Here is an 8,938-nt window from a genome sequence, read left to right as displayed (position 1 = left end):
AATGAGTTTCTTTTATAGTATAATTATATTAGGAAGCTGAACAAAAGTCCCAATACAAATGTTTTTAAAATACAACCTATTTGTAATGTTTACTTTGCTTTTATTATTTCTCAATCTGACTCAGTTGAATTACAATAACCTTCAAATGAAATATTTATAATTCAAATGGTCAGTAAATATCTGATGTTCTTTACAATAGAAAATGTTTTTTATTTTATATACCAAAACCCTGAACTGAGCTGCTTCTGCTCAAATTCAAAATCAATCTGAAATCTTTAATATGTAGGTTTAATCATGTTTATTTAAACATAGACATATAAAATGTACAAGATAAACTTTCTTGGATGATATATTTAAGGAGAGGGTCAAAATTTGCACACGCCTTCCTCATCACGGGGTCATCATGCTGGTCTGTGCTTGTCAATAAGGCTACACATGGGGATGCGGTGGGCAGAGCAGAGGCCCCTGTTTGGGTTCAAAATGAGATAGGACATGATTTGTACAGTTCTCAGAAATGTTTTAAGCAATTGTATAACACCACACAAGAAGAGAAGCTACCAGAAAAAAGCATTATTTAACTCACAAATCACATATGTGTATCTATATATATGCATTTATATATGGCACACATATGTATATACATCTAAACTGAATAAAATTATTTAAACTTTCAAATGTTTTATGTAGCAAAGAAGTTCATGCCAAGCAAATATAAGAGAAATGAGTATTATCAGATGAAAACCACAGAAGATAAAGATGAGAGATACACCCCCATCCTTCCCCATCCCTCTGAAAGCAGAAGCAGTGCTGGCCACAGGAGTTCAACATTCTGAGCTCAGAGTCTTTCTAGTTCCTTCTCAGTATAATTGGTCATTTCTGCGAACTAGTGACAGCCTGCATTTTCCATTTCTTCCTCCTCCTTTTTCTCCCCCAAATCAGCATTCTTATTTGTTATCCTGCTCTTACTACTTCATACTGGGTATGATCAGAGCAGATAACTTGTAATTGGTTTATAAGTGGCTGGACCAAGAGGAGCCCCATCTGAGCCTCCCTTAAAGAGCCTAGACACAGAGCTGGAGGCACCAGCTGAACAGGATTGGGGTGGTATCCACTTGGGAAGGGATGGATGAATGTGCCTTCTGTTCAGAGAGAGGGTGTGCATGGATATATGTGTTTTACCATGACTATGGCAGAGACCTGTTTGTCTAGATAGTCGATCTCCCCTTTCTCTACAAGGGACTTTCAATTGTTCACAGGTAACTGTTCACAGAACCAAAAAGAACATTCTGCTCAGCCTCTTTTGCAACAAGTATGTGGTTATGTGACTAAGTTCCAACTAAGTTCCAGATGAGACAGAAGCATGAATAATGTGCATGGCTTCTGGGTGTGACCTTAAAAGCACATTCTTCCTTCCAACTTTTTCCTCTTTCTGCTGGCTGGAAGGCACTCAGAGTGCTGAGCTGTCTGAAACACGGGGCTAAGGAAGGTATACTAGAATGGTGGAGGGACAAGATAGAAGGACCTCAGGCCCCGGAAATCTTCGTGTTATAAGGCCAAGCTTTAACCTCCCAGATAAACTTCTATGTCATCTAAGCCACTGCTCTTCAAGGTCTTTTCTTACACAGTCAAATCTTTATTAAAAAGAAAAAAAAAAAAAAAACCATGCCCAGGAAGGAAGCAGATCTCATTAAGAGTAGAATCTAAGCAAATTTGGAGATTTGAGGGAAACATTCTGGAGAAAAGCTTAATCTCTGATCTAAAGAATGAGAGGGGGATTTCCCTGGTGGTCCAGTGGGTGGGACTTCATGCTCCTAATGCAGGGGGCCAGCGTTCGATACCTGATCAGGGAACTAGATTCCACATGCCTCAACTAAAAAATATTCACAGGCTGTAACTAAAGATCCTGTGTGCCACAACTAAGACATGGTGCAGCCAAATAAATAAATAGAGATATATATATTTAAAAAAAAGAATGAGAGAAACCATGCTGGAAAAACTTTCAGATAAGAACAAGCATGGGGTGTCGAAGTATAGAAAGAAGTCTGATAGGAGACAGAAGGTATTTCCTGCTAAACCTGCAGAGGTCAGCACAATCCACATCATTCTAACTTTGTAGCCTCTTGATTAAGGAAGGTGAAGAAGATTAAAAATCAAAAGTAAAACCAACTATGGGGTTTTTACAACTATTTACTGAGAAAAGAAATGACAGTAGGTTTCAGGGGAAAGATGAGTTCACTTTTGGATGTGTGGACTTGGAGGTGTTCATGAGTAGGCAATTGGTCACATGTCTCTGGTGCTGAGAATTAACATTCTGGATGAAAAATGTTTAGGAGTCACTGGCAAGCAGATGGTAAACAAAACTAGAGGAATGGATAGGAGAACCTAAGAAAGTCTAAACTGAGAAAATAATGTAAGAGAGGATAAGAAAGTCTAAAATCCTGCCCTGAAAGAATTCCCGCATTCAATGATTGAATGTGAGTGGGGACTAACCACGAAGACTGAGAAGGAATGGCCAGAGAGATAGGAGGGAAACCAGACAAGTTCATTGTCAAGGAGACCAAAGAAAGAAACTGTTTCAGTAAATAAATTATGACCAACAATGCTGGATGCTGTTTTTTCAGGGTCACATAGGATGAGCTCTGATAGGAGCCCACAGGGCTCTACCATATGCAGATAGTTGATGACCTCCATGGAGAAGGAAAGGCCTTGGGCAGTGGGGATGGAATCCAAATTAGGGTTAGGCTATATCCAGGGCAGATGGTGTAGGAAAAGAGACAGTACTTTCTAGAAGTTTAGCTCCAAAGGGCAAGAGAGAGAGAGAGAAAGAGCGAGCGAGCGAGCGAGCAAGCAAGCAGCAACTGCAGGGGTACTGAGGTTGAAGATGTTTGGTTTGCTTTGGCTTTTTAAGTTGGAAAATTTTTAGTTGAGCTCATTTAAATACGGGCTTCCCAGGCAGCTCAGCTGGTAAAGAATCTGCCCACAGTGCAGGAGACCCTGGTTTGATTCCTGGGTTGGGAAGATCCTCTGGAGAAGGGATAAGCTACCCATTCCAGTATTCTTGGGCTTCCCTGGTGGCTCAGATGGTAAAGAATCCACCTGCAATCCGGGAGGCCTGGGTTTGATTCCTGGGTTGGGAAGATGCCCTCAAGGAGGGCATGGTAACCCGCTCCTGTATTCTTGCCTGGAAAATCTGCACAGACAGAGGATCCTGGTGGGCTATAGCCCACGACTAAGCACAGCACATTTAAATACAAAAGGGAAAGGTCCACATGCATGGAAAAGATTGCAAGTACAGAAGACAGAATGGAGAGCACAAAATTCAAGGTTCCTGAAAAGGTGAGAAGTGTAGAATTCAGATCATATGGTGACAGTCAGCAGAAAATGAAAGAGGGAAGGAAGCATGGGGGGATGGAGCAGGGCCGGGACTATAGTAAAGCAATAAGGCACTCAACTTGGGCACAAAATTTAGGGAAGCACCAAAAAGAAATCCTCAGTAATTAAGATAAACACTATTTTAGTGCAATCTCTATATAGATCAAAATTAATGCAAAAAATTTAAGATGAATAAAATATTAAAATCTTAAATATCCAGTCTGTGGGTAATTTGTTATGGCAGCCCTAGTAAACTAATATAACACATATCTCAATATTGCAGAATGAATAATGTCGCTTCATAACTGATTAAACCCTCTCTCCCAAGAACTCTGGAAAAATTCTAGAATTAAGAAAACACATGGAGTTGAGAAATGAATATTAAAAACAACAACAAAACAAGAAACTCCTTGGGAGCCTGAAGGCAGTTTTGAAACGGTGTGGGACGTAGATGCGTTTATCTGCAGAGGACAGGGCTCTGCCAGGGGGTGGTGGGCAACCAGAAGCAGCCTTGAGAAGGCCTGAAGGAAAGCAGAAAGGAACAGCAACATCCCCAGCCTGCCCAGGACATAACAGAATAGAAGCATCAGCGCACGTGGCTGGGGAGACAGGTTGATGAAAACAACAGGTTGACCAGCTAACCTCTGACATTGATTTCTTTTCCCCCTCCCCCTCCAAATCCCAGGGCTGATGGATAATGGACTGGAGAGTGGGTCTCTCAAAGCTACTTCTTCCTTAGAGACCAATGGTATAACTCAGAACAGAGCTGTCTTTATTGAATGGAGTGACAACAAATGAGGGTGATTAAAACAAATTCCATGGTGATGCAGGCTCCCTGGCTTCCTTCTTAAATTCATCTGGAGGGTCACACACATGCCTCCTCCCCACTTTACATTACCAGACACTCCCACAGGCACAAGAGCTCACAGGAGCTCAAAATAACCCGGCACTTGTGGAGGAGCAAAGAGACCATAAAATGCAGACAAGTTGAATCATACATACCTAATGAATCAGAATCATTAGAACAGATGAGCCAAGAATGTCAAAGATGCTTCAGGAGATAAACAAAGATATTAGCAATCTGAACTAAGAAATCATGAAAAAGCGGAAATATGAGGCTTCCTTGTTAAACACTCACCATTTTCCAAAAATCCACAAACTACTGAAATAATTTTCTTTGATACCTCTGTCAGCTTGTTCAAGTTGCTGCTTAACCACTATACCCCAAATACGTGCACACCAATCACTGTTTCCAGACTGTGGCCTTTTTCTATTCTCTTCTGTGTTTTAAATCCTGTTTTTGCCTTTGTTTCTTAACAATAGTGTAATGACTGCCTTCCTCATGTGACTAAATGGGTGAAGCAAATTAACTAAAGGTCCCTGGGTTATCCTTTGACTAAATAAAATAATTAGATGGAAAATGCAACAAATAGGTAAAATGGCACAGAGAATACAGCTAAAAAGTAAGTTAGAAACTGTAAAATCAGATTGAGGAACTTTCCCAGGCAGCTACAGGAAAAAATAAAGATATGGAAAACATAAAAGGAATGATATGTGATATGGAGAGTACTGAAGGCAGAAGCATAATGCCAATATCTAGATTTTATGGATTCAAAATGGGGGGGGATTAGCAAGGATATATTTAAAGAGATAAAGAAGGCAAATTTTCCTAAATTAAAGAAAAATGAAGGATCCCAGATTGAAAGAAAAAAAAAATCAATCAGATTTTCAAAAAAGATCCCTAACTAGATCCATTATTAGTGAAATTTAAGAACATCAACAACAAAAATAAATGATGTACAATTCTCAGAAAAAGGGAACAGATATCTAAAAAGATCAGGAATCACACTGGTATCAGACTTTTGAAACAACACTAGATTCAAGAAAAAAATTAAGTAATATTTTAAAGTAATAAAGGAAATGACCTTGGAAGCTGCAGAAATTGTTACATTAAATAGAGAGATTCTATATGCAATTCCCATGAGTTTAGTGTGGGTATCATTACTATTAAGAAATTACCAAGACTTCTGGACAATGCAGTAAGAAAGAAAAGAAAAACATAAAGGTGTATAAAAGTAGGAAAAGTAAAGCTAAAACATTTATAAAAATATGACCATCCATCTTAGGAAAAAATTAACAGAATAAAAAATATTAAAATTCATAAGGGAGTTTAGGCATTATAAAAATCAATAGTATTTTTTCTCACCACAAATAACCAACCTAAATAAGTATAATGTAAGATAATATACCACTCATAACAATAACAAAAGCCATAATGTGGCTAAGAATTAACCAAGAACAGACAAGACTTCTATGGCTGCTGCTGCTGCTGCTAAGTTGCTTCAGTCGTGTCCGACTCTGTGCGAAGAAAACTATAAAAATTTTAAAGCATGCAACATGGTCTGAATAAACAGTCATATGTTTCAACAGAAAGACTTATGTCAATTCTCTTCAAATTAATCTAGTGAATTCAATTTTAATGAGCTTTATTGGATTTTTAAGTACCAATAAATTTGTCCTCAAATGTACGTGAAAAGACCAAAAACACATAAAAGAGTCAAGCTAGTCTTGAAAAAGAGGGAGAACTTGCTTTATCAGATATTAAGACATATTGCAGAGTCAAGCAATAAAGATAGTGTGGGAAGGGTGTAAGAACAGACACCATGGACTAACAGGACAGAGCTCAGATACAAACCCAACCATATAGAACTAAATATATATTGGCACCAGGCAGCCATGGGTAAACCACTCAGAAACAAATGACATTCTACTCTGCCAAAGATCACATATTTAGTTCAGTCTAGAACAATTTACAAAACCTGGTATTCAACATACAGATCTATCATTGACAGTGGATTCATCCAGGGACTTTGGAAGCAGGTATGTTTTTCACTGGGGAGAATAGGAGAAGGCAATGGCACCCCACTCCAGTACTCTCGCCTGGAGAATCCCATGGACGGAGGAGCCGGGTAGGCAGCAGTCCACCGGGTCGCTAAAAGTCGGACACGACTGAGCGACTTCACTTTCACTTTTCACTTTCATGCATTGGAGAAGGAAATGGCAACCCACTCCAGTGTTCTTGCCTGGAGAATCCCAGGGACGGGGGAGCCTGGTGGGCTACCGTCTCTGGGGTTGCACAGAGTTGGACACGACTGAAGTGACGTAGCAGCAGAAAGAGAATAACTGATTCTAAAACCCCTCTTTCAGGCTTGGGCCATACCTGAAACATTTAGGGAGGCTCTCCCCCTTGAGCTGTCAAGGCACTGGAATCATTGGGACTTTCCCCTAGGTATACCTGGAGAGTAACAGCAAAATCACCATTTACAAAACACGGGTCTCCTGCATGCTGATACCATACAGTGAAAGGAAAGCGTGAGATATAGTGGTATTTCTTGAACATTCCAGGCACGTTGTCAGCTCTGGGCCTTTTCATTTGTTGTTTGCACTGCCTGCAATTCTCTTCCCTCAGAGAGCCTCACAGTTGGGTCCTTCCCTCCTTCAGGCCTTTGCCCAAGCAGCATATCATCAAAGAGACTTCCCATAACCACTCTATTTACAATTGCAAGACCCTTTCCCACAGAATCATCTCCACCTTCCTCTTACCTGCTTAATTTTCCTCCATATGTAAATGTTTTGCTTATTTCTTTTGTTTGTTGTCTTTATTCCACTTCTTGAACATAAACTCATGCTGAGTTTTTGTCATTTAGTTCAGTACTCATTCCTGGCAAGTAGAAGGTGCTCCATAAATCTTTGTTGAATGAATGAATGGTTATTGTATCTTAGCGTTCCCATAGATACTGGCAACAGTACTAAGGTATAAGCTCATCATCTGAAGTGTAGATAAATGATCAATCAGTCCTTGATAGTGAATCTTTACTTAACAACTGAGATACAATAATCAAATCAAAAAGTTCAAGTAGAAAATTTGTAGTTAGCACTTACTAAAGTTCACATAACGTGAATCATCCTGATAAGTGTTTACTGGATCATTTTTTCTTGGCGAGAGATGCAATTAGCAATTCTTATTAATTCTATAGTTGCATGTCAGGACTCACAATCATTATCTGAAGAGAAAATAAATAAACCCTAGGAAAAAGAGATGATTAGAGTTGTGCCTTAGAAGTCTTTGTGATTTTTAAGTCTATAAACCTTTGTTTATAAACACAAAGGTGAGTCTGCAGTTACAAGAGAAAAAATACAGTCCACTTAGAACGAAGCAGGTGATTTCAAAAGTGAAAAATCGGTGGTAGATTTCCAATTGCGTCCCTTTTGCCGTTAGGGAATTATATGTCCTCACCCACTGCCATGTGCCTAGAAGTGATCCTATTCTCATCAGTTATTTTTATAATAATGAAGAATAACCATCCACCCCATTGGCTTACAATAAGCATTTAATTCTCCTATAGTCTGCAAGTCAGCTGGGATGGTGCTGCTTCAGGATGTGGCCTTCCTGGACTTGTTTGTCTGCAAAAGTCTTTGTTTCATCCTTTGTTTCATCCAAGCTGACAGTTTTGTTTTGCATTTTAAAGCTGTCATTTCATTTTCTTTTGGCTTGCACAGTTTCTAATGAGAAGTCTATGAAAACTTACTATTATTTCTCTGTGCATAATGTGCCTTTTTTCACTAGCTGCTTTTAAGATTTTCTCTTTAAGCTTTTGACGGGTCTACAATAGCTTTTCCTTTAGACCCCAGAGTCTAGGGCTAGTCACTACTAAGGCATGACACTTCGGGGGTCTCTATTGCATATTCCATTCAACAACTGTATTCAACAGTCTCCCCACTCTGGCTCCAGGGAACACAAATGATTCCTAGTCCTGTGAGTTCTGAAAATTGTTTGGCTTACTGTTTCCCCATGATTGTTCTTTCCTGGCCTTGTGGAATAGTCACAGAACATATTCACTGATTTTTATTCAGTTAAAGATGCAGATTTCTAAAGCTTTTGCTCCATGAATTCGGCCTCATAAATTCCAACCAATTCGGTCTCCCAAAAATCCAATCCCCGTCTACTCCATTCGGTAAGACCTGTCTTCTCAGGGAGACCCTAGTCTCTGCTTAAGTTCCCCTTGCACTTGCAAACTGGAAACTGCTTCTGGACAGAGAGCCAGGGTCATAACCTGGCTCATCTCATTTGTTTCTCTTCTTTCAGGTAAAAGGACTGGAACTGCCTGCCGTCCGATGTCTGAAAACAGTTATTTTCACATACTTTGCTCAGTTTCTTAATAAGTCCAGACCTATTTCTTGTCTGCCCTACGGAAAACGCAGATTGTTTTATAAATGTTATTTTCTGTGGTTAAAATTCACCTCTCTTTAGGGCATACCTCGTTTACGTCTCAGGAGATGGTGATGGATCATTTCCTTTGGTGGTCTCCAGGGACCAGAGTTCGGAACCTGGCGTAGCCTCCACTCTGCGCCGGCAGCGTTCTGATTCTCCCGCGCGCGCCTGCCTCCCGCTTGGCTCCTCTCATCTTTCTTCTTGCCCCTCCCTCCTCGCTTCTCCAGCCCCCGTCAACGGAAGCCCTCGCGTTCCGGGCGCGGCTCACTGCGCCTGCGCGGCGTCTGGACGCTT

General features: G+C 40.2%; 1 long non-coding RNA gene across 1 annotated transcript; it reads right to left on the bottom strand.

The window, feature by feature from the left end:
• Positions 1–373: 373 nt before the first annotated feature.
• Positions 374–8,813, bottom strand: LOC138077587 (uncharacterized). Its single transcript, XR_011144810.1, has 4 exons — positions 8,691–8,813; positions 7,315–7,458; positions 6,976–7,093; positions 374–465 (listed from the first exon to the last, which is right to left on the bottom strand). It is a non-coding gene; the product is annotated as an uncharacterized lncRNA (long non-coding RNA).
• Between the last annotated feature and the right edge of the window lie 125 nt (positions 8,814–8,938).

This window comes from Capricornis sumatraensis, chromosome 4, assembly GCF_032405125.1.
Source record: "Capricornis sumatraensis isolate serow.1 chromosome 4, serow.2, whole genome shotgun sequence".
NCBI lineage: Eukaryota > Metazoa > Chordata > Mammalia > Artiodactyla > Bovidae > Capricornis > Capricornis sumatraensis.
The sequence above is the reverse complement of the archived record's forward strand: the minus strand, read 5'-3'. Positions and strand labels throughout refer to the sequence as shown.